The following is a 24,831-nucleotide window of genomic DNA, read 5'->3' as shown; positions in this document are numbered from 1 at the left end:
AGCTGTTTTCGTGTTAATAAAATATACACTAAAGAGGAAAATAAATAAAAAGAATAACGTTTACTTTTCTGAAACCATTGGCAACCTGGAATTCAATAGCTGAAAAGGTTTTCTAATTATCTATGTAAACATTTGTGTTACATTTTGAGACATACGTTTTCTTTAACGGGTTACACCGTTTGAATTTACTGGTGACTCAGGAAAAAGTAAATGCAGTTATACACAATGCCGTAGTCCAGATCATGCATGCAAATTTGCTAAAACTTGGTATTTCTAGTATTTGTATATCTGTCCTCACAACGGCAATGTTGAAATCTATATTCAGTGTGTCTAAAGGCAATTGGAATCTTTCAACTTCAATTAAAAATGTCAAATTTTTGAATGCGTGGACCTTTAATGCTGCACGTCACGCAACGATATACAGAGTTGTACAAATAGTGGAGGTGTGAGCTAATCTATAAACTCTCATACTAGTGCTAACGTAACTTAATACTAACAATGACATTTACGATATGATGAGTTTCATTGGAAAATTCTCTGTATCTATTTTCAGCAGTACATTACACTACACCATGTGCAGTTTTTCCAATAAATCGCATTTTAAGCAGACAGGGTTTAACAAAGTACAGATTCATTAACTTTGGCAAGATTCCATCCAAATAGAGGGTTTAGTTGTCGGGACAGGTGCCAAAGGGAAAACTATCGTGAATTTGACCTTCTCTTTATTTAATCACGATGCCAGAAATTGCTTTGCCAAAATCAGCAGCAGTACCCACCAATTTTGGGCAGTGAGATAATGAGCAAAGACTATATAGGACTCCACCCCACTGCCCCAGGAGTTTATATATCAGCCAAGCACTCATACTTGCAATCAGCTGCAATATCAGTGTCGATTATCAGTTTTGGCAGTGGGGCTGGGAGCCCTTCAGCTCAATGATTGTCTCATGGTCTGCTACATGAAAATGGACTATCATCTGAGATATCGATTCAGATGTTGACTCACATCTGCCCAACATCGTTGCTGGTCTCAGTATTAATGAACATGTATCATACTTATATCGAACTGAACATTCCAGCCTCTCAGAGAGCTTCTGAATGGTCGGGTTCCACTTGAACCATTAAAAGCATTACCATCATCAAGCTTTGGACCCCAGCTATCTCTCTATGGTTGAATGAGCTATTTCATTGCAGGGTTCCACTCGAACCACCAAAAGCATTGCCATCATCAAGCCATGGATCCCGGCTATCTCTCCTCAACCACAATCGTTCAGCGGCCTCCCGCAGGCTAGCTATAGTAACTGTTTCATTTATAAGACCATGACCACATAATGGAATGGCATTCATGGCGCGAACCAACGGCTTTTGCTTACATTTGCGGTATCACCATCACCATCACAGTTATATGTGACATATCAGGTGGTTGGAGCTGGGAGGCATAATGCATAGGATTACCACAACTGCATTAGGTTGTAGGCACAGTGTCATCTAAGGCAAACATAATCATCCCACCAAACGAGTTTTGAAGGAATAGAGGTTTACCCTTGTCCGTGTGTCCAAACGAAAGTGGCAAGTATTAGATTGTGAAATGGCCATGATTTGTAAGTCTGAGACTGATTTCGTCCTTCAATATCAAAAGCACATTGACGATTCACGAAAAGTTCCAGACAAAATTACCTCTAACCTTAGAAAGAATGCTTCCTATTCTTGGCAAAAAGAAGCTTTTCAAACACTCTATACAAGCACCGGATGTCCAAGTTGAGGTCGAAATCTTTGAAGTGTTTACGCATTAGCTAGAGTTGCTAAAGCTACGCACAGTTTCCCAATAACACTGTACAAACACCATATACCAACTATCGAGAAAATTATGCAGATAACTTCTCCGTATATTTCTCAAGTAGACAAATTTGAATCGATACTGTGACAAGAGCTGGCTGTGACTTTGTATATTGGCCCCATGTGGTTGACCATTAGGTTAATGTGGGCTTCTATAAACTCACTACTGAGGGGTGAAGCGAGAATTAGAGATCAAAGGAGGAGTAAGACAAGTCTTGAATAGGAATCGGCAACAGAGTGAACAAACTATTGGACCAACTTCAGAGACGAAGAGGAGTCAGCAGGCTTGACATACGCGTTCGGCAGTGAAAGAGTCAAGTGTTGACCATAGGTACCGCCATTTTGACAACAACATGAAATCCTAAGGCAATTCGAACTCTTTCAAAACGATGTGAATGCCAATTTCAAAGGGTGGGAGTCTCGTCTTTTTTTCAGAGAACAGCCTCCCTCGTTTAAATGGGCATTCACTTCATTTTGAAGCAGTTCTAATTGCTTTAGGATTTCAACTTTTAGCCAAAATGGTGGTACCTTTGGTCAAACCTTAATCGCTCACCATTACTATTCACCAATGACAGTATCGTAACGGCTTTATTTCTTTGATCGAGTAGAGAAATTGCCCTCTTTTGAATAGTGTCTCACATATTATCGTGACATATCATATCATATAATATGATAACTATAATCCCTGCATGACCACTATCTTCTTCATTGCATCAATGTTGTTTTCCCCTGGCTAATGAAGACCTTGGATTAGCAAGACCAGCAAATCTATGAAGGTTAATATAGTGGCCCCTAAAAGCCAGAAAACGGCTTCGGATAATTGCCTACGTGCGGAGTGTTTTAAGCAAGGCGGTCTCTCATTTATTGGAGAATAATGTCGATAATGAAAGATGCTGGAGAAAGTGCCAATAAGGTGACTGATTAGAGAAAGTGTGTAGACTTAATGGTTCCTTTATATAACCCATGTAAGCCTGGTGGTGAATGAAATCTTGTCATTTACTCAGATGTTTAAGCCGATTTAACTCTTTCCATTATCTTGGTGAAATGGAGAATGTGTGAGAATCTTTTCTCTAGCTTGCCGAGAATCAACCAGACCCTCCAACGTCGCGAGCTGGCCTGCCCCGAAAAGGAATAATTTTTTCAATATTGGAAAAACTGCATTGTTGGAATTGTCAAAATGTCTGCTAACTGTTCAATATAACTTGATTTATCTATAGCCTTATCATCTGCAACTCCAATATTCAACATCAAGGACACTTCGAGTAATCACAATCGTTGTCAATTCCTATTGTCCCCCAGGACTATGTAAGTGGCACATTATGCCGACCCATGTATACCTCAAGAACATAGAAGGCAAAATCACTAGGACAATGACTGTCAATATTGGTTCTCAAGACGTCCTCATCAGCATGTTTTATTAGCCATCACACCTGCATGACAAATTAGCCTAATGAACCAATCTGAAGGATATTGGAGTTATACATATAGTGTGTCCACGAGATATATTAGATTATGCATGCATCATTCACCTGTAATTACATCTAAAGAGATATAAGAACTATTAGTGATTGGTCCATTTGCCACTGATGGCGAAGCTAACCTATGGTATAATCAGTACAAATCAATGTTCGACCCAGGAAAGAAGTAAATCATAGATAATCTGCTCAGACACGAGGAAACATCAACATTTCCCCCTCCCCCTCCCCCAACATTTCCCCCTCCCCCATCTAATGGTCTGAAGACAAGCCAATGTGGTCTAGTGGCTCTGACTCGGCAAAGAGGACCCTGGTTCGAACCCCAAAGTCAGCGTGAGACTCTAGGTATCTGTCTGACCTGCCTAACTCAACTCAGGATAAAGAAAAAGAAGAAGACGTTCACCATGTTGATATCAGACTATAAAATCCAACTTTACCATGAGCATGTGAGGATTTGCCGCAGACCAAATTATTATAAATGACTTGCTAATTTTCGCAAAATGGTACTCGCCACAATTCCGCAGTAAAGGACGCAATGTACTAAAATTATGATTGCCTAATTTCAGCGCAAAATGACCGACCTAGGACAATTTGATGAAGAAAGGTTTGCAGATTACATTTTGTTCAAAGAACAGTACGTTATTTCATTCGGCATTAATAACAAGAGTACACAAGGCCAATTTAAGGTCTAAGGCCAAGTTCTACCCATTGAGTAATGTGAGAAAATTAGTTCATTGCAATTTGACAATTTCAATGACAGTCGTTTCTGGAAACTGGTCAGGTTATTTGAAAATTGGATGGGCATCTGGATGACAACGTGAACCATCAATTGTTTGAAACATAGTGACATTGGATTCGAATAGTTTAACCTTTGCTGGTGATAAATGATAACGTTTCAACTCTACCGTAGGGTCAGAGCGGGTCTTGAACTTTACTGTTAACCCGGAAGCCAGGATTATAGCAAAAAGCAACCCAAAGCCATTGTCATTTAGCATCAAACATTAAAGTGAGAGAGAGCGAGCATCAAATTCCTTGTTTAATTGCTCTTTTAAGCAGGGAATGCAAATTCCAGACATTTCAATCTCAAACCAGAAACCATTATCCACCAACAATCTTAATGACATCTGCCACAAGAAGGAAACTTAATGGGCAAAAAGCATCACTATAGCGGAATTAAATGCAGGAATGCCACAAGATATGCAGGCTGCAACAACCTTGAGGCAAAGTATATTGATCAGGAGTGGATCCAGAAAACAGCAGAGGCAATGGGCCATCCCCTAAATTCGAGGCTGCTGTGTATCTTCCTGCATAAAGTATAACTTCTACTCCCATCACTGCCTTATTTTACCTCAAGAGATCGGCCCAAGCAGTACCAGGACCTCTCAGGACAAAATACAGGGAATATATTCTAGTTTACCTGACCAAGTCGAAAATTACACCATACATCCTTCATTCAAGACATGATATTAGATGAAGAAAGACTATCTGCATGAAGCACACATTACCATCAGGTAAATCAGGCAATTAATCTTCGTTTCATTTTCTTCTTGTTGCTTTCACACAAGCCTGGCCATGAACACATGCAGAGTAATGTGGACGGGATACTATAATGGTCACAAAGATTACACTGGGGAAGTCTTGTAAGAGGCCAGTGATGGAAAGCAGTGAAGAAGCAACTTTTGAAAAACGTAATCTATTTCTTATTTGCAGTTGTTCAAGCCTTGTTATTCAACCTGAAATTCAAGACAATGTTGATTTTGAAAGTTTCCTGGTCTCTGTTGCGCGTTCATATCAAGAGCAGTTCTTCCAAGGTGTGATGAAAAGAAGAAGAAAAAGAGTCCATCTACATAGGGTCAACAAACCAGATCTGAACTGAGATGCAGGGTGCCACCGACTATCGCCTATTTGGGATATCGTCTATTCAGTCAGTCCAAACAAGTAGCGTTGACTGGGGTTGGTTGCTGATGCCCCGTGTCACAATTTGGTGTAATTGACAATTTTGGCTGGTATTTACCATTTTGCAAAACCTGCTTATTGCTTTATGATTCTTGTATTACATTATGCAAGAAGTTCACTAAAAAACAATAGGCAGCCAACAACAATTGCCTGATCAAAGGTGAAGCAATCAAGCCGTCATTGTTGGCAGAAAAATACCGTAAAATACATCGAGTCAATTTTCTCATTAGTCTGTGATTATCTTGGTTTATACTGTACATAAGGGAAAACGATACTAGGGAAAGTTGGCTTATGTTGGGCAATGATATAGTATGTGAGACATGGCAGTTAATAAATGGGAGCACATTATATGTGAATACTCATGACATTCAGTGGCATTGGCACTTCTGTATTAGCAAATGTAGGATAGATCAAAAATATATCAGGCAAACTTGCATACTTTTTGATAGTTTAACCCATACTTGGTATTTAAGTGAAAACACAACTCGAAAAAGCCACACCCTCTGTAATAAGGACACCCATTCTATTAAGGACAGAATTTGACGAAAGGGTATCCAATCTTAACGTGATTTTAATCGAAAATATGAATTCTCATCCCTATTCAAGTACATGTATACATGTATCAATGCATATGAAAGTGTCTCCCTTCCCGCACCCAATCTGATGAAGAAATGCATACCGTGCCAATATACCACTCTGTAGAAGATTTCATGATTGAAGTGGAGTTGAGACAATACCGGATGAAATGGATTCCTATTCGGCGCGCTGAAGCGCTATTAAAAGCGGCTAATTGGTCATTGAAGATAGTGATGGAAATAATAACGTAAAAGCACAGTTTCAATTAACCACTAGAATTTCACTTAAAGTGTTGGGCCGCCATTAGTGATCATCTGGTGATGAATTTGATGGAGATGGGATCAAGGAGATGAAGGGGAAAATATACAGTCGCCTAAGCTCAGCCAGGAGCCCCTCGCCACACAGCTACTGCCTTAAAGGGAGACTATAGGCAGGGGCTAGGTGTGAATTCGTGGATAGATAAATGCAGGAACAGTACAGGCCTTTAAGCTAGGATGCAAAAGGTGACAACAGTAGTCTATTAAGTTAAACACATTTGTTACTTACGACTAATGTAAATGCCATATTCTGTTTACAACTAGTAATCAGTAATCACAAGAATCCAGCAGTACGATACCGAACTCCAGAAAATTATTACACCGAAACTCGAGAATATTTTCCTGCAACTTTTCGATAATTGTCCTATTGAGTTGTTACTTCTCATGCACCATGTCCATGCACATACGGCCGCTAGCGATATGAACCTAACAGACTTCAATATATCACAAATTGCAGCGTTTACCGCACAACAAATTTGACTAATTAGTCGATAAACATACAAAATGGCCAGTAATTGGGTGGCCTGGTTGACATGGTCTAAACTATTCATTTCTGACGCCGTCAAATACACGATAACATCATTGAATTCTAACCGGCAACATATATTTTAAGAGTGCAAGTACCCTCTATTGCGTTTCCTTGTGCAATGATCCATATGCACTTACTAAGTTATCTCTCATCCACTAATTCATCAATACTGAGTTCCAGAATTTGACACCAGACACAACAAGTAATAAAAGACAAAGAAAAAGCTGCATTGAACAGAGTATTCCTGTTTACGCCTACAGCTAAATTGAGAGGCAAATAGACACTACTCTGTCGATGTAATAACCCCCATTTACCTGTCAGTCATCAAGAAGCACTCGAAAAGGTAACTTTGATTAGGCGGGGACCGCAAGTCAACGTGCAATACAGTCCACAACCACTCATATTCTCCATTGTGTGGTACAATATAACCAAGATGCCGTCGGGAAAATATCTCGATGCATAAGTTATAAGATCTCTGTTATATAATAATGATGCACGTACATTTTGCAAAAATACCTATACAACCAGCAGACTGTAATGATAAAAACAAATAGTGTTTTAATGCTATACATAAGGTATTGATCGCTGCGCATAAAGGACGCTCGTAATAATCTGGCGTGTACTGAATTGAAATGGTAACGGCAGGTTATTTTCAATAATCATATATGTGATTTTGTCGCAAATTGCCATATCGTGTATCACAAGTAAGCCTTTGCATACAGTGTAGTAACACGAGGACAAACTATGCCAGTCAGCCAGGCATAATTATTGTTCAAGACAATCATATGCTATGTAGAGTCCAAATGATATTGTATGCATGTATGCAGATTCGTTAATTACATGTGATAAAAATACGTCCAACCGTCCGAATTTTCATCAGTAGACCATCTGACGGGTTCAGAGACGGTGATCCAACCTCAAAACGAGGCAGGGTCAAAGCCTTGGATAACCTTACCAATGGATTACAACTTCCAGATTAATACCTGCCGCAGCTATGGATGGACCTCGGACGCAGGGATCAAACCGGCGCAACAAATGAATAAACGACAATCAATTTTGGCTATACGAGGGCTTTCATACATGGTTAGATCTCATATTTGTCCACTAATAATGAAACTATGTGTAGATTGGTTATAAAAGTTTTTCTTGTCCTAATCCAACCAATAGGAAGTTCATTAGAGCGAGTGCAACAGGCAGGAAATTAATACATAAAAACCTGTTGGAACTGACCAGGATTTCTTAATAAACTGACACAATATCAATCACACGGACATAAATGGTTATGGTTATTCTGAGCACGTTTGATGACCGTTAGTTTAGAAACCGCGGAGAGGTCGTTTTTCCAAGTAATGTTTATAATGCCTGGAAGGTGGGTTTGCAATGAGCTGTATTTAACATGTTTATGGTAAAGCTACCGCAGCAACAAACAAGGATTTCTGCGCAATGAAGTGATCAGTTTTTACCCGCAATGTGGAGATCAGTTTATCCATGCATTGTGGTGAACCAATCGCCCCATCTTGACCTCTAAGGTTTTTGTATCTTATCAAGATATATCGCGGCTATGGCCAAAACGAGGCAATACTTTCAAAAATACAGATTAATGATCAGTGCACACTACTTCCATCCCAAAACCAAACAAGTGGCAAATGCTTGAATATGGATGTTTTGACTATGACCACTAAATGATACATCAAATAATCTCGACTTTGATCCCATAACTGACTTACCGATGGCTAAGCCACTAGAGATGCTCCAGAAATGAAGCAATCAAGAATCCATCTGATTTGATATCACATCACAAGATCTCCACCCCGAATGACAAACATCTCAGCACACACAGCATACATTCATCGCTCTGAGCTCCCTATACAGGAAAACACTCCATCATGTATTGCTCAAGACTCCATTTTTGATCCCAGGCCATCAATCATCGACGTATGAATGCTAACTGTACGCTTAAGCTATCGCTAAAAGCTAGCATGCTATAAGATGCAAGAATACCTCGACACCAAATGGTAATGACTCAGTGAGATTTGATTTTGCAACGAGAACAATCACATGTGAGGCTTATCATTTCCAATAGCAATGCTTCCCTTGGCCATTGCCATTTCAGATCAGCTGAAAGTACCGGCCGAGGCTTGAACCCACGACCTCTGATCACAATTCAGAGGCTCTTCCACTGTAGGATCGTACTTTCCATCTACGATTTTTCTCAAAATGTTGGTTGGGAAAAGGATGACTACGTTAGGCTTGGTTTACAAAGAGTTCACATTGTGATCTGTAACATCAGCATTCATGGGTTACATAGGATTATCGATGTCATTTTTCACCCTTATGCCATTTCATGTCATGTTTTCAAGCCGAAGTCGCTTAACGAACGTGCCCGTGACAAGTGACATTTGACACATGATGCATGACAGAGGACAATGAAAACCTGGTTTCAGAGCAAAGTAGGCAAGAAAAAATCATTGCCATGTCGACTTGTAACCATTGGAACCATTTGTTGATTTACTACACCCGCTGATAGAATTGTATGCATTTTACCTGAAAACAAAAAGATATTGACAGCGACACATTCATCCGTATGTGTGTAACTCATTAGCTAATCAACTCATTGCCAATGGCAGTAGCTTCCATGACAACAAAATGATATTCCTGAGGACAGTGTGTCATTCATTGAAGGTCAGGAAATGGTCAGACATACAGCGAAGAGATAATAAAAATGCGCAAGCAAATAGTACAAAACTTATATATTTTTGACAATAGCAAAGGACTGTCTTGGCTAGGATCACCTTTACTGACCTTTCTGATTGATACCTTACAAGGAATTCTGACTCATACTGAAACTATGCTCATATTGAAATGCTCTCTGACAAAAAAGGTCATGTACTTGCCAACACTAGTTTGCATCAACCCCAGCCGTTCTATCGCATAAGGCAACATCCATCATGGCTATCACAATACAAAAGAACTACATTTGCATTCATCATCTTTATCAGACGTCCCTTGAGAAGAGATTTGGAACATGCTCAAGAATTTACATCGGATTATCCTTCCTGTAAGCCAGCCTTTCGTTGTTCAGCCATCCCGGTGACCCCAGAGACCCATGTTGCTCGTGAGTTACGGGCTCATGTAGTGTGTGAGCGGTGGCGAGGGAGGTATGTGACATAACCAACCGTCACCACCTTAGTGTAGATGCTACTATGGTAACCACATATCAAGTACACCTCAAACATGAACGCCCCCTGAAGCCTGACAATTTTTCGGTCAAATTTCGCAAGTGTCGCATGTACATTCAGAAAGACGAGCTAAGCAGTTTTTCACGAGTGGGCAGTAGGAACTTTATTCTAATCCCCTCTCGTCACGAAACTGAAGCCGGCCTGTCACCAGGACAGTTTTTCTAATCTTCTTCAACAAAAAAAAGTGGCATTTCCATTAAATATCATCGTCAACTGGGACTGATTCGTGATTATTCGTGGAATTGGGATATCAGCTTTCTAATGGGGCGAGTGAACTGTTGTAGGCTATTTTGGGAAATGGTCTAATGTTTTTGAAAGTCTTCATATCTCGCACTTGTTTGTGACTGACAGAAATGATGCTGCGCTTACAGACTGATACATGTAGTTGTATGTGCATATCCCAACTTAGACATAGACCTCTTTTTAGTTTAAGGTCCAGTGAACAGATTTGAAATAATGATGGCCACTTTTATACAGCACTTACTGACCAAGTTCTGTGCTAGCACTACAACAAGGTTCCCATCGAGGCTCTCTACAATCTTGCCTGCTAGTTCATGCATATTGGCCCCCGTTAAGACATGGCTACCTGATAATGTAAAAGTTTCAGTCAATATATGCCTCTCTTAGGGCATCAGATATGTAAAGCCATACTATGGTGAGTGGTCACCCGGCCCACCACCATCAACTGAGTAAACACTCTCACCAAAAGCTGAGAACTATATCACTTCTTTATTATGAAAGACTTTCATCAATATGCCAATGTCAGCCATCACAAGACTTGCTAGTATTTCATAGCGCTTTTCATAAAATGGTTGAGTGCAAAATTGAATATCACCGGTCAATACTGGTGATAAAATGCATTCCCTAATATAATTGTGTCCTGTGAGATTTGTTTGCTCTGGCTGTATTCTGAATAAGACTACTAAAGTACTGGCGACATGCAGTCATGGAGTGTTGTGAGATTGGTTGGTTTCAGTTGTACTAGAGAAGGTCACAGGGTATCAAATTGACGTGGCCTTATGAGACTTAAAGAGTACACCGGTTACCTTAATCAGTCAGAATAATGTGCATTAAAGATAAACAGGCAAGAACCTTTTAAAGGCAATTTTTGATCCACCAAATGAGTCAGACATCACCTCCAGAAGTTCACTCCTGTGACCTTAAAGAGTAAGGCAGAAACTTGTCGATTCGTAGGGTGTTGTATGAATGTGAGTTTAAATTCCTCCTCCGATATCAGAATATTTTTACGTTATTCATGACTGATCAGGAATACAAGAAAGGCGGGTCGGAATAACACAATGTAGACTATAGGTCAAATGAGTATGTCACAGTATAGGGTGTAAGGTTTGGCTGAGTTACATCCCCTCATGCAGCTGAAGAAAGAAAGATAGCTTCTCAGTCCTGATTTTCATGTTCACATTTTTGACATACCGTAAATTTAGTTGATTAAACTACGCTGAAAAATGTAAAATTTCTGAATCCAATTTGATTAACCTTTTTTGATGATTTGAACAAATGGTTAACTAATAACTTTGCAGCAGCAAGAAAAGTAAAAAAATCTAATTTTGAGATTCGATATCTTTATCATATTTGAATTTTAAATGAGCCTCCTACGTTTCATAAATAATGGCAGGTGCAGAATTTCATGGCTTTTAAAAACTCACGGTGTAGTTTCTCCTAGGTGCAGCCCATTTCTAAGGAAACATACACAGCAGGCAGGTTGAAAACATCACCTCGCTGGTTTGAAATGGTTCCAAAATAGAACGTGACTCATTTGACTTCTTTTTAATGCAACAACATTTTTGATGAAAATCTTTTACAAACGGTCAGCTTATCTTGACATGTACCACAAATTCTGGCAAGGGTTTTGTGTAGCTTCCTCAAGCATGTCGAATCTCCCATCAAGCATTGCCTATTTTGCACGAACCATAGCGATCAGCTCTTGTTCACCAGTCTCACAATCAGGATAGGTGGACAACACGTGCCCCCAGCCAAATTGCCATTCTATATGGTCCCTTTAATACCCTGCCTGAAGCAACGATATGAGATTGACTTGCTCATGATATTGCCAACAATTATTTCACCATGGCCAAATGCAATTACGTACATTGTCTGTAGGGAATGTACAGCTTAGGCTAACCTTCTTGCAATGCATCCAAGCTAACAGCGCCAAAGGAAAATGCGTAAACAACCTTAGTCCATCAGATGCCTGGTGGTCAACCTGGATCGATGATTTGATAACTGTCCACCTATTTTACAGGAGGGCAGGAGGGTGAAGTAATCACCTGTTTCCATCACATAAGAAAGACTAGATATTGCCTATGTCAAGGTTATATTTGATGCTGGACTACATTTGGTGACCTGGTGTTCCTAACATAACTGTCTGCAGGATAGTTGGTGGCTAGATTTTAATGTTTGGCACAATTTTGGTGACCAAATACCAAAGGTTGATATTGGTGGCTTCCAAAATGGCCGACTGGCGGTCATTGCATTGGACATGCTGGAACCCTGTGATCCCTATACCACCTAAATAATTTTGTGTTGGTCTCAGTGACACATGGCTGATTTCATCATTGTGACGTGGCTCTACATCGTACTCTCTGTACTCACATACCTTTGCGGCCATACAGTTTTAAGGATTCTCTCCTATTTCTGTGTGGAGAAGATGAGGCCATTACTGCTTTATCATAGTTGCACTAAACTCTAAAGGCAACGTCCCTCTGTAGTTGTTTTGTGCTTTGAAAGCATAGCCCTTGCAATCTCCCATTGGAAAATGGAACCTCGGCAAACATATGATGTAGCCCAGGTGTTCTCAGGTACAAACTTACCAATAGCTGGTCTCAGTTCAAGGATACCGAGGCTTCCTTCACCCGATTGAACAAAAACCCTCCAAAATGTGGAGGGAAGTCTATCCATCTTATATTGGAATGATTTATTAAATTCCATCTCAACTTGACTTAACACCAATACTTTTATCTGTAGTTGACTGTACAATTGGCAAGGGAATCACGGCAAAGTTCTTCAACTACCTTCCTTTTATCCTAAATTAGTATGTTTCACTTGAGTTTTCTCCAATCAACAGTATGTAAATGCACATGTTACATTATACAATATACAGCAATTTCTACCCAACATGAAATGAAACAGACCCTGGTTATATTTGTCTGGCACTTGTTTCTCCTAGGGAAAAAAATCTCAATCATGATACGATAGCAGATGGATGGAGAAAGCACACTTGTTTTGCGTCAGGCAAAGTTGCTAGAGGATATCAAGATATAGTTTATGTCTGCATGGTTGATGAAGATGAAGAAAATGCAATCTCAAGAAAGTTTCCAAGAGTGCTTTCAAAGTGTTAGGTCTTATTGTCTTTAGTGTGGAAGTCCTAGCCAATCAGTCTTATTGAAATATCATGATCTGTTTATCAACCTACATCTAGCCTGGAAAATCAAATCACTTGTCACATCCAATTTGGCATGGTGACTCAGCATATATGGGCTAACACACGACTTGTTGCCTGTACTTGAATTTTTTCCTTGGACATCATCACGTTGTCACAATGAGAAAACAATCTTTGGTATCTGAATTTATGGGCAAGCTTTTTGTAGTTGTGACCTCAGCTTACAAACAGAAAACTCCAACACTGAACCTCGAATAGCGGAGCAAAATGGGTAGGCGCCCAATTGGCCATTATCCAGCTCTTACTCAAGAAACTGGCTTTGGTCGTCTTTTATTCCTTTGACAAATCCATCTTGGTATTTACCATGAGGGTGATGTTTCAAATGAAATGTTTCCTCCATGGTCTGAAATCGGGCCTCAGATTTGCAGTCCCTGATGGGAACTAACAGAGTTAATCAGAACAAAGCTAACGTTACCAATCATGGAAACAGGATTCTAATCATGGTTCGGTCAAGCTAGAAGTAATCTGAGCCAATGTCCAGGCTCTGCGAGACAGAATCATTTTGTAATAGAAGGGGTCTCGCGGTACTGCCCATTGGTTATAGCAAGTATACTTGGTTTTCGTCACATTATGATGGGTGAGCTTTGAAGATGAAACCTATTGTTGTTGATCGGTTCGAATGAGCTCAAGTATCAGCTGGTGGATCAGGCTGAAAGCACGATGTCAGCCATAACATTAAAAGACGTGAAAGCACATTGTGTGTCCTAATGTATACTCGAAAATAGTTGGGACAACTGGTCCACCAGAGCAGTCGACTGTCTGATAAGCTCCCGATAAACAAAGCAATGGTCAAAAGGGTCGCAAAGATGTTGATGAAATACGACCAGCTTCCAAGAAATTCTCAGACGTGATGAGAATGTCCAATAACACAAGGGTTCTTGACTTGATCTGTTCTGCCCTCTCAATCATGACCCTAGAGAATCAGCTTCACATTTCCCAATGGCATTTCTTGCTGAGGCTCGAAACCGATTTAGGGGATTTCCTTGAACATCACTTTCACAGAGTTCATCTCGCTTACCCACAGAAAACGGTAAAAGTGTCAAATAAGAATCAGAATTAGATGACTCGAAAGTAAATGCATTTGGTCATCAAATAAAACAGCAGCGAATTCAAGTGTTTGCAGATTTTTAGATGGTCCAGCCGTTGTAACTGAATGTAAACTTTAAGAAATTGGTGAAAACAACAGGCTGTGTAAACAGTCAGTTTTTGATCAATATCAGTTGAGCTATTTTAAACCTATTTTCTGAATGAATGCAGAATTTTCCTCCACTTGCACTAAATCACATCGATCCATCATACAGCAAGCCAACATAGCAATAAAACTCCATGAATCATCTGATATTTCATGACCATGATATTGGCAGAAGCTCCGCAAATCTCTGCGAAAAGGCATTTTGATATAATGCATTGATTTAATGAATCACAATATTGCGTACACACCTGCTCCTCTCACTTTGCCAACAGCAGGATGAAATTAAGACAGCAGGGAAAATTACTTGAAAAAAGACACCTAAGGCTGAATGTGGTGAACAGTTCCGAATAGCAAACTTTGTTGGGGGTTGGGGCAGATGGCTTGCTCTCTCGGGAAGCACAAGCACTTTTTGATTGTTAGCTGCAGAAATTACCAAAATATAACTGATTGGTAAGAGTACAATTGAGGGGTAGATCCAGGGTCAGGATGCAGGAGCACACCCTCGGTCCTCCCTGTCAATCCATAACTGCCCCACAATGTTAGTGACGATTTTCCCTTCAAATTTCTTGGCGGAAGTGCTTTCAGATTCCTCACCTATTTAAGCTGGCACAATGTAATTAAGACATGGATTCCCACAAAAAAAGAGTGGGAACCAGCCATGGCAACGTTTGATTAAAAACAACTATAATTTATTGCTGGCAAAGGGCCTCCATCAAAGTGGCAACCAAGGTTACAGCCTACTTTGAATGTTTTCAGTAAGTTCCGGCACAGATCCTGATTGAATGAAGCAAAAACAAAGCGAATGGAAAATAAGATGCAGCCTACAAGAGGTATTGGAGAACTGCCATTTTTTCTCATCCTGAAACATATCAGATGATAAGGTTTTCCAGCGCACCTGACGTACTAGCCACACCCGATCTGGTGGATGGGGTTACTTACAAAGAGGTAGGAAGTAGGAGGTGCTTTATTGCTACTACGCACATTGTAGTTTAGTCAGCTTGTAGATAAAATTGATGACGGTAAAAATACACCCCAACGTTTCGAGGAAAGTCACTTTCAAATACGTTGAAATTGCCATCATATATAACATATTCAGAATTGCAAGCGGTAAAAAGAATTTAACAGTCATCTCTCTTTGAGTACCAATGGCCGGGCTGGATTTTAGTTACAGACAATCTCAAAATATCTTGCCACAAAATACAAAATGGTTTCATTTGGGGGGGGGGGGGGGGAAAAAAAAGTGACCGGTCGTTTCATGTCTATCTAACTTTTTGGCTTAACCCCGAGTGTTCAACGATGTAGACAGTTTTATACGTAATTCAGTTTCATAAGCATTAATACACTGAGGCTACGATGACCACAGTGTCAAAATACTGTACAGTTTTCTTTTGAAAAATTACCACTTCTTGATATTTTTTTTGTCGGGGGGGGGGTCTGGCATATCCGGAGAGAGATGGAGAAAGATGAAAGATAAAAACAGTTTCATCTTTTGCTGCTTCTACCTGAGATGGTTCCTTATAAACAGGTTATGATTTAAAAAAAACTTTTTTATCTTGTGCAAGGATTGATCATGAAAGAAGGTCTTGTACAAAGATAACGGATCAATAACTCAGCATTCCATTAAGATGAGAGGCTGGTACTGAGCCAGGGAAGCACCACTTGTGGAACTTTCAGTAAGGTAAACGGTTGGGAATGGGCTGGATGCACCTGCAGGCTGACATACCCGTTTCTACTGAGTGATACATCCAGCTGATCTTCAGTTATACATACAGGTATTCTTAACTTAAAGGATCTTTCCATGCACAAGTTTTCGGAGCCATGAAGGGTTAACTACAGCTCTAGAAAATACAATAAATATTTCATTGCTTTTGTAAGCTTGGAGTTACAAATTAAGTCGTGAAGCTCTTGTTATGAAAAAGCCCTAAGATTCATCATATGTCATCAATGTGTCTCAGTCACACATCCAGCGGCTAACCACCTCAGACGTTGCTTACCTTGGAAATGGGATGTGAAATTTCACGTTGTTTGGACGTCCCATACACCATGGAGTATGATACACTAATTGTTGCAGACAACGCTTTGTACTGAAATGTGTGTATCTAAATATGGTAAATGTGGAGAAATATTTACCAAAATGTCTGGAAATTTCTTTTGGTCTTTCATATAAAAAACACTTTTACGTGATTTAAAGTTTTTGTGCAGATTTATGTTATTTGCAAATTTTGTAAAAAGATGGCCGCCTATAGTTTATGTGTTACTCAATGCTAGGTATCACCTTTATATTTCCTATGTTATTTCAGTACAGGTTACAGAACAGAAGGCCCCGTTGAAGGATTCTTTGACATCTAAACATATTATGGCTGAACCTCCACAGGTCATGGGAATGGTAGACACATGAATATACAAACATGCTATGTAAGCTTACTGCAGATTCTTTAGGCTCGAGAAGTTTTGTTTGGGTGCATTGCCATACCAAAGAACATAGAGAAAAGATGACCTTTCTCATATCGATAAGAATTATTCCAAGTTTTGAATATGGCATATCTTTTTTCGAATTCATTCTACCTTAGACATATGTTTATGTTTACAGAGTTCTTGAGCAAAACAATTTTCCCTTTGTTTGGGTACAAAACAAGATTATTAAAAGATGTATGAAAGATGTATTTCAGATTTATTGAAAAACTCTCATTTTCAAAGATCTTATTTTCGTGTTCATTCCGGCTTTGATATGCCATTATCATTCCCGAGTTCCCGAGAAAACATCGTCTGTCTCTTCGAGCAGCTTACCTCTTAAAAGCAAAACAAACTTCAAAGCATCTCATCGTCAACTCTTTATTGTCTTCCGTAGGAAATCAAGCCAAGTAGAGGGATAAGACGGGATTTGACGTTGGAGCGACAGAGCTATGAAAAGGTAAGCCGGCTGATTATTATTTGCTATTTTGATCTGGAAATATCAAAGGCCAAATGATGATTGGGAGATCCGTGAGGTATTTTATAAAGATGGTGAGTTGGTTTATCAGAATGATGGAGACTTAAGGGAAGGTCAAAAGGTGATGTTGAAAAAATAGATTTTCAAACAAAATGCTCTCAAAACAGTCAAACAGAATGCAAACCATTTTGTTAATGAAGCATGCAACTACAAAGCTGTCAGTTGGCACAATGTATGCATCAAATAATATAATTGTTTAAGTCAAAAGCCAAATTTGTAAGTATGGTGGTTAATCGCTTCATTTCTAAGCTCTCCAATAGCGATCTACGTGAGGCAACTACATTTCAAATCTTACAATATACGGTGGCAATATCCTCTGATCCACTTCTTTCATGGTCTTGTAGCAATTTCTAATCCAAGAACCCATTATCTGCAGGAAACTGATCCACTTCTTTCATGGTCTTGCAGCAATTTCTAATCCAAGAACCCATTATCTGCAGGAAACTGATCCACTTCTTTCATGGTCTTGCAGCAATTTCTAATTCAAGAACCCATTATCTGTAGGAAACTGATCCACTTCTTTCATGGTCTTGCAGCAATTTCTAATTCAAGAACCCATTATCTGCAGGAAACTGATCCACTTCTTTCATGGTCTTGCAGCAATTTCTAATCCGAGAATACATTATCTGCAGGAAACTGATCCACTTCTTTCATGGTCTTGCAGCAATTTCTAATCCGAGAATACATTATCTGCAGGAAACTGATCCCCTTCTTTCATGGTCTTGCAGCAATTTCTAATTCAAGAACCCATTATCTGCAGGAAACTGATCCACTTCTTTCATGGTCTTGCAGCAATTTCTAATCCGAGAATACATTATCTGCAGGAAACTGATCCACTTCTTTCATGGTCTTGCAGCAATTTCTAATCCGAGAATACATTATCTGCAGGAAACTGATCCCCTTCTTTCATGGTCTTGCAGCAATTTCTAATCAGAGAATCCAACTCTTCACAAGCAACTCCTTCCTAAATTGGGTGAAATCACGCATCAGAAGAAATTGTATCATTGCAGATTGGATTCGGGAATGAAATATTAATATCACTGGTGTATGACTGCGTTTGATATTGCAACATCGTTCACCCATTACAATGATAAATGGGTTTTAGGAGTGACAGTGTATCAAAAATGATTCCTGAAGCTTGGCTGTGGGCAGGAGCACGTAAATAAGTAAGGAACTCCTTTGTGGTATATGTCTTTATTGCAACTCCCAATTTGTCAGTGGGAAGTCATTCAAATACGGTACATATTTATTCATATTCATATTTCATCCAAAAATTAGTGGTAAAGGTCAGTCTCAGTTGGTACATAGGTATGGTCGACTGAGTTGAGGTTATGATTTAATTTGCTAAAAAACAACTTAAGAAACTTGGCTGCATGCGAAAGAGACATTTTCTTTTTTGAATGTTCATATATATATTGTTAAATTGTTAACTTGTCCTTGGCTTGTGTTTATGCTTACCCAGGATGCTTTACACTAAATATCTATATTTCTATATAATCTTTTTCAAATTGTGACTTCCATAGCTGAGTAGCAATGTACACACCAAATAGTTGGAATGGCCTGAAAAAAAACTGAGTGCACTCTGAGTGCCAGAGAAAATATCCCGCATTGCTTACATTCGTAGTGAAATGTTACACCATGAAATGGCTTTGAAGTGGATTGCAAAATGTCGACATCATCAAAAATGAATGAATGGTCCTTCAGACGAGAAGTAAGGAAACTCATTAGCCACATGAAGGTCTGGCTTGATTGAAACGATTCCTGAGATTATTGGTGTGTGTCGAATATCAAATTAAGTGCAGTGTTACCTCCTAATATCAGACACTTCTCTATCAAGGACCCCAAGTTTGGACCCAAATTGGTTGTTTCCATTCAATTTGACCACTCTGATCAGGACACCTCTCTTGAAGGACAGCACGTGTCAGAGTCCCAGTGTTGAGACGTGTTGATTAGGCAACAAAGATGTATTCATATGTATACAAAAACTCCTTTGGTCATCCAGCACAGGCATGAAAAAATAAGACTCCTGAACCATCAGGCCAATGATAATGGTGGAATACCCATACCTTTAGTTACACCCCTCCGCCATTTTAGATTGCAGTACAGTCAAACACTGTAGAATCTTAAGAACTTTCTATCATCCTTTCTATCATGCTTAACTGGCATGGAATATAATGATAACTTCCAATTATAACAATATTAACTTTAAATGAATATATCTTTAAAAAGACTTACCCATAACATTTATTCAAAAATCATCCACTCCGTTTAGAAAAATGGTATAAACATCCAAGAATCTCGAACAAAATTTCCTCTACTGGGTATCCACAGCAGAAAATCACATCGGAGATACGTGATGAAGGTATCCAAGAGTGTATAGCCTAGCTTGGTGCATGTACAAGGTACACCTGGTGTAGATTCAGTAAAGGTCTTTCTCATTTCCTTGGATAATTTACCTGCTATGACTGGTAGTTAAGTCAGCTATGTTAATCATACTGCATTAAGCTCTTAACTGTTTTTCAGGGAATATTCATTCTCGGTTATTTATTTATCCAAGGTACTTTTTCTCATCTATGGTCTACACAGAGTAGCTTTCTTGATTTGATTTTTATTCCATGATCAATGATTTACATGTCAGCAAGGAGGAGCACTAAACAACGAAGTGTGATATTGACTGTTTTTTTCACCAACTCAAGCAGTTAACCACAACTGCTGCTGTCAGAACAAGGCACATGGGCGCATGGGTCAGTATACACAACAAACTGTTGTTCACCGTAATCAGTGTTTTAGAATAGGAGGCAACAAATGGTGCAGGTTTTCAGGAGACAGGGCCGTATCCCAGAGTCATGGAAAAAGGGATCAGCTATGAGAACGAAAGGTTGTCTATTTCCCAGAACATCTAACACTACTACAGTGAGTCTCTCGTCAGTAGGAGGAATCGAACAATGGTTGAATGTCATAATGCCCTTAGCAATGAATAGGTTAAAGTTACATCAGGTGTTCGTAATTCGACCGTAAATCTTCAGGCAATACGTTTTTAAAAAGAGCCGACTTTTGTATATAGTTCCAGAATAACATGTCTTTATTTGTTGGTTTCACAGCAGAATAATTAGCTATTTTATTGCTCCCTGTGGGGTGTGCATTGAATAAGAAAGAAAGATTGAATTGAGAGACTATATCGTTGCCTTGGCTGTTCACTGCATGATCGCACAACACACGTTGTATTTGATGTTGTGGTAAGCCAGCTTCTCAAATTCTCGTCACGGACCAAGTTCGTATGTCTCCATATAGTGTAAATACAATTACTGACATTTCTTGACATACTGGTAGTGCGTAGATTCATAAAAAGATAAGTCACGACACTGGTTGATCAATAGACCAACTTCAGATTTGTATTCAGAGCTCCACGCTTGTTCTCTTCCATAGAGGATGACGGGAGAGACAGACCCGAAGGCCCAGTCGGGCAAACTTCTGCTTCAACATTGCCATGTTGAAAGGCTAAAGATTACCACCAGGTCAACCTGGTTCTTGTGATGGTGCTAGGAGGGTGAGACAGGGTCAAGAACCTCATCGAAACCCAAGTTAAACATGTCCTTTGTGTGTGAACACTTTCATAAACAGGCAAACGATTTTTCACTCTCATTCAGGCAAGCTAATTTTGTCTTGTTGCTTTTAGTGCCTCAGTTCATTTCAGGCAGAGTTGGCCTGAAATTGCAAATAGGGTGAGGTGAAGCTGCTTAGTCAAATGTTAAGAATATTCATTCTATCTTAGGTTGGGAGAGCACTATCTTATTGCCACAAAGTGAATGTCAGTCACATTTAGACATTCAAATATCGTTTCTTTAGTTACCCTTTTAGCCCCTCAGTCTGTGGCACATTTAGATACCCATACTGTAGAGGTGGACCTTCTGAGTGAATTGTACAGAAGATTCATTCCTGCTTAGGTAGGACAGAGCTCCATTAATCTTTGCCCCAAGTGGTCCAGTCCAGTGACATTAGAATGGCCAAATAGAGGATGTGTCGCAATGGAAACAAGCCATCTAATGCTTTGTAACTAAAGAATAGCCGTAAGTCGTACAGCATCTTCCATGATTGTTATATCTCCCTTGGGTGGATCTCAGCTATGGTTCCCAGCTTCTCCTGTCACTTTGTCATTTGGACCCAACCTTATCATCTGGGGGCCTTGATCAACTTTAAGACCACAATTTCCGGTTTTGATGCTTTCTGTCTGGGAAGTTTGTATTGGAAGGAGGCGTAGCATACTAAGCATTTTATACCAAGTCGTAATGAGTCCATCTCTGCTTTCTTATCTGTATTCTCTCTTGAAGGAATACATCAAGAAATGCTTAGAAAATCGAGAAATGACCTGACAAGACTTATGTATTTCGTCACAGGTTTAAACCATCTCACCTTGTTGTCTTCCCTGGTGATGGAAGCCCCTCTTTGACTGAAGAGCCCCTTTAGCAGTTTATCAGACTCAGTTTTATTTCCGTTCATACACTTAGATTTTTTCAGGAATGTTTGCAAAATACAGAAATAATGATTAACAACAAACCAGCCACAACCCAACACAACAGCAACAAATCGCAATTTCCAAAGTACAATATTATGCAGACTGCTTCCAATGCTCAGATGATCATCCCAATAGAGTTTCTACTGTCATAACCTAAGCCACAACCCATTGCTACAAATGCAATAAAAGAAACATAACCCAGCATTTATTAGGATGTCTTCCTCAATGGAATTATAACTGATGAGACTGCAAACAAGGAGATCACCTTGATGGGTTTACGGAGAGCAGCAAACAATCCCTCAAGGACTCGTAATGGGATACTACGATAACCTGGTTTGGCAGGAGATGACATACTTTGGGGTAAAATCAGGAATGGAAATGATTTGGTGGGAGTTTACACACTCGGCTGCTGTGTCAGAACATTGACACATTGTGCTTCAATGTCAGGAATTGGCGGAGACACATTCTGCTTCAATAACAAGACTTGGCAATGACACGTTCTGCTGCACTGTGAAACAGAGAGAAACTGTCACTCTTCGGTGCACTGTAAGGACTGGGACTGGCATTTGTAGGAACGGAGAAACAGGCTTGGGAAGTGTCAACACCGACTGCCAGCAACACTGTTACACTCTGACATACACTGGTGCAGTGTCAGGACTTGGTGGTGACACTGGTAGGAATTGACATAATCTGGTGCAGGGGCTTCGAGGGTAATAAGCTACTGATTTGATCTACAGGGAAAAGCTTTTTTAGCTGACACGACTAGAAAGCCACAGGCATTCATGATAAAGGTATTCCAGAAAAAGTGTTTTAATGCTTCAAACCAATCATAAATCTGGTCAGGTGGGAGTCCAATGCAATCATTCCACTCTCAATACCAGACGAAATAATCTGGAAAAATGCAATTGGGAGTTTCCTACACCAAATACATTTCCCGACTGTTCCATCCTGCACTTTTAAACCCGAGGGAACATTACCAATCAACAGCTGACATTCAAATTTAGCATTCCAAAAGACAGCCAGAGCAATTTCTAAAATTGGAAAATAATGCAAAAACTGCATTTAAAGAACATTCTCAGCGAAAATTATTAGTTTTCGGTAGGAAAACTTTGACACAAAATTCAATCAAAATGCGAAATATTTCCAAACCGCTGATTTTTTTCTTCTTCAAATTGAAAATAGAATTTAACTTCTCTGCCGAGCCGAAAACATCTAAATTGATTTCATAGCCTTCATGATTGAAGCAACGAACCATGTTTATCCGTGATGTACGATGGCTGCTCTCAGTCTAGCATTAACATTGTCAATTTGAATCTTATCGGTGAATTACGACTCCCACGTGGTAAACTCAGTTCACAAATTCTCGTAATCTGGGTTTTAGAAATGGATGAGGGCTGTTCTTGTTCAGAGGGATGTGGTGGTGTGGTTAATTGAGAGTAATTTCAGGAAACATAGTTGTGTTTGCATGTTTGGCCACGTTGGTGTGGTAGAGCAGCGGACTGGGAATCAGAATGTTCTAAGCTCAGCCATTTCCACTCATTCAAAACTTCAAGAGGTATTCCCTCCATGACCTTCTCTTATATCTCTGAAAAAATTTATGTCATCTATATATGTCTTCTGCCTCGGTAGGGTGTACCTCACCCAATGATCTATTCTGAGTATGTAGTGTACACTAATGTGTCGGCCTATACGGTATTAAAACCAACATATGGTGGACCCATACAAACCTTACTCCCCATGGCTACCAATGGCATGCCAGAAACCATCATCCAGTTATCAGCGAGGGCCGACAGAATGATTCCACTCAATTTCATCAATGCAACCAGATTAAATCAACACATGGCGACCAACGCTTACTTTCAACCATGGTAACCTGTGTTATAGATTATGCCCCAAAAATCAATGGAAACATTGAATCCGATGATGGAGAATATTTTGACAATTCAAAACAAACAAAAACCCATTTCAATTCCATAATTGTTAGGAAAGCACCACGCAGTATCTTGGTCAATATAAAACCCACTAGTTTTTGTTATCAAATCTAATGTTCTCATTCTGGACTAAAAAGTGAAAATATTGGGATAGAAATGTGACAAGTTGAACATCAATACTCTGATTTGCGAGATGACAGCTTAATTGATGACCTTCCATCCTTTTTCATTCTGCTGTTGGTTTTGGTCGTGTTTTATTCTGTTGATAAAACATATTCAGCGGTTTATTGACCTGTCTGACTCCATCCAACATGTACAATTGATCGAGCAGACTTACAAATATATGACAATGGTCACCATTATGTGGAGTGATCATATTTGTCCGCTAGCTACAAGATCGAAACAAACAAAGAGTTTCAGTTTTGCACTTAACAGTTTATGTAATCCAGTATCAGCACCAGATACAAGGAATTTTTCAATATTTCATTTAAATGTGGGATGCAAAATAAATCAAATATGGGTCAATGTACTAAGTTTCAAAGTCAAATGACTTGAAAGCAGACCAAACTCATCCTCTCATAAGGCCTTTGGATTGTTCCCCTCGCCCAATGGTCCACATAAATAAGTGTGTTTAGGAATGATACAAAAAGGCATGAGGGAGGATGACTAAGTTTAAATAACTAGAATCAAGCTTCTTCACAAAATTAAGAAACTTTTAATTCACCCTTTGTTCATGTTGATAATATCAGCAAATAAACAAAATTGTTTTATGCACAACTCGACTATATTCATACCATCACATACTGTTTCCAAATTAACTGTCA

The 24,831-nt window shown here is 39.5% G+C and overlaps 1 protein-coding gene across 1 annotated transcript in view; it reads right to left on the bottom strand.

Annotated features, from left to right (window-relative positions):
• LOC135487302 (tyrosine-protein phosphatase Lar-like) overlaps positions 1–24,831 on the bottom strand; it is a 294,416-nt gene that overhangs the window by 231,651 nt on the left and 37,934 nt on the right. The gene's annotated exons all lie outside the window — the stretch shown is intronic.

Source organism: Lineus longissimus, chromosome 4, assembly GCF_910592395.1.
Source record: "Lineus longissimus chromosome 4, tnLinLong1.2, whole genome shotgun sequence".
Taxonomy (NCBI): Eukaryota; Metazoa; Nemertea; class Pilidiophora; order Heteronemertea; family Lineidae; genus Lineus; species Lineus longissimus.
The sequence above is the reverse complement of the archived record's forward strand: the minus strand, read 5'-3'. Positions and strand labels throughout refer to the sequence as shown.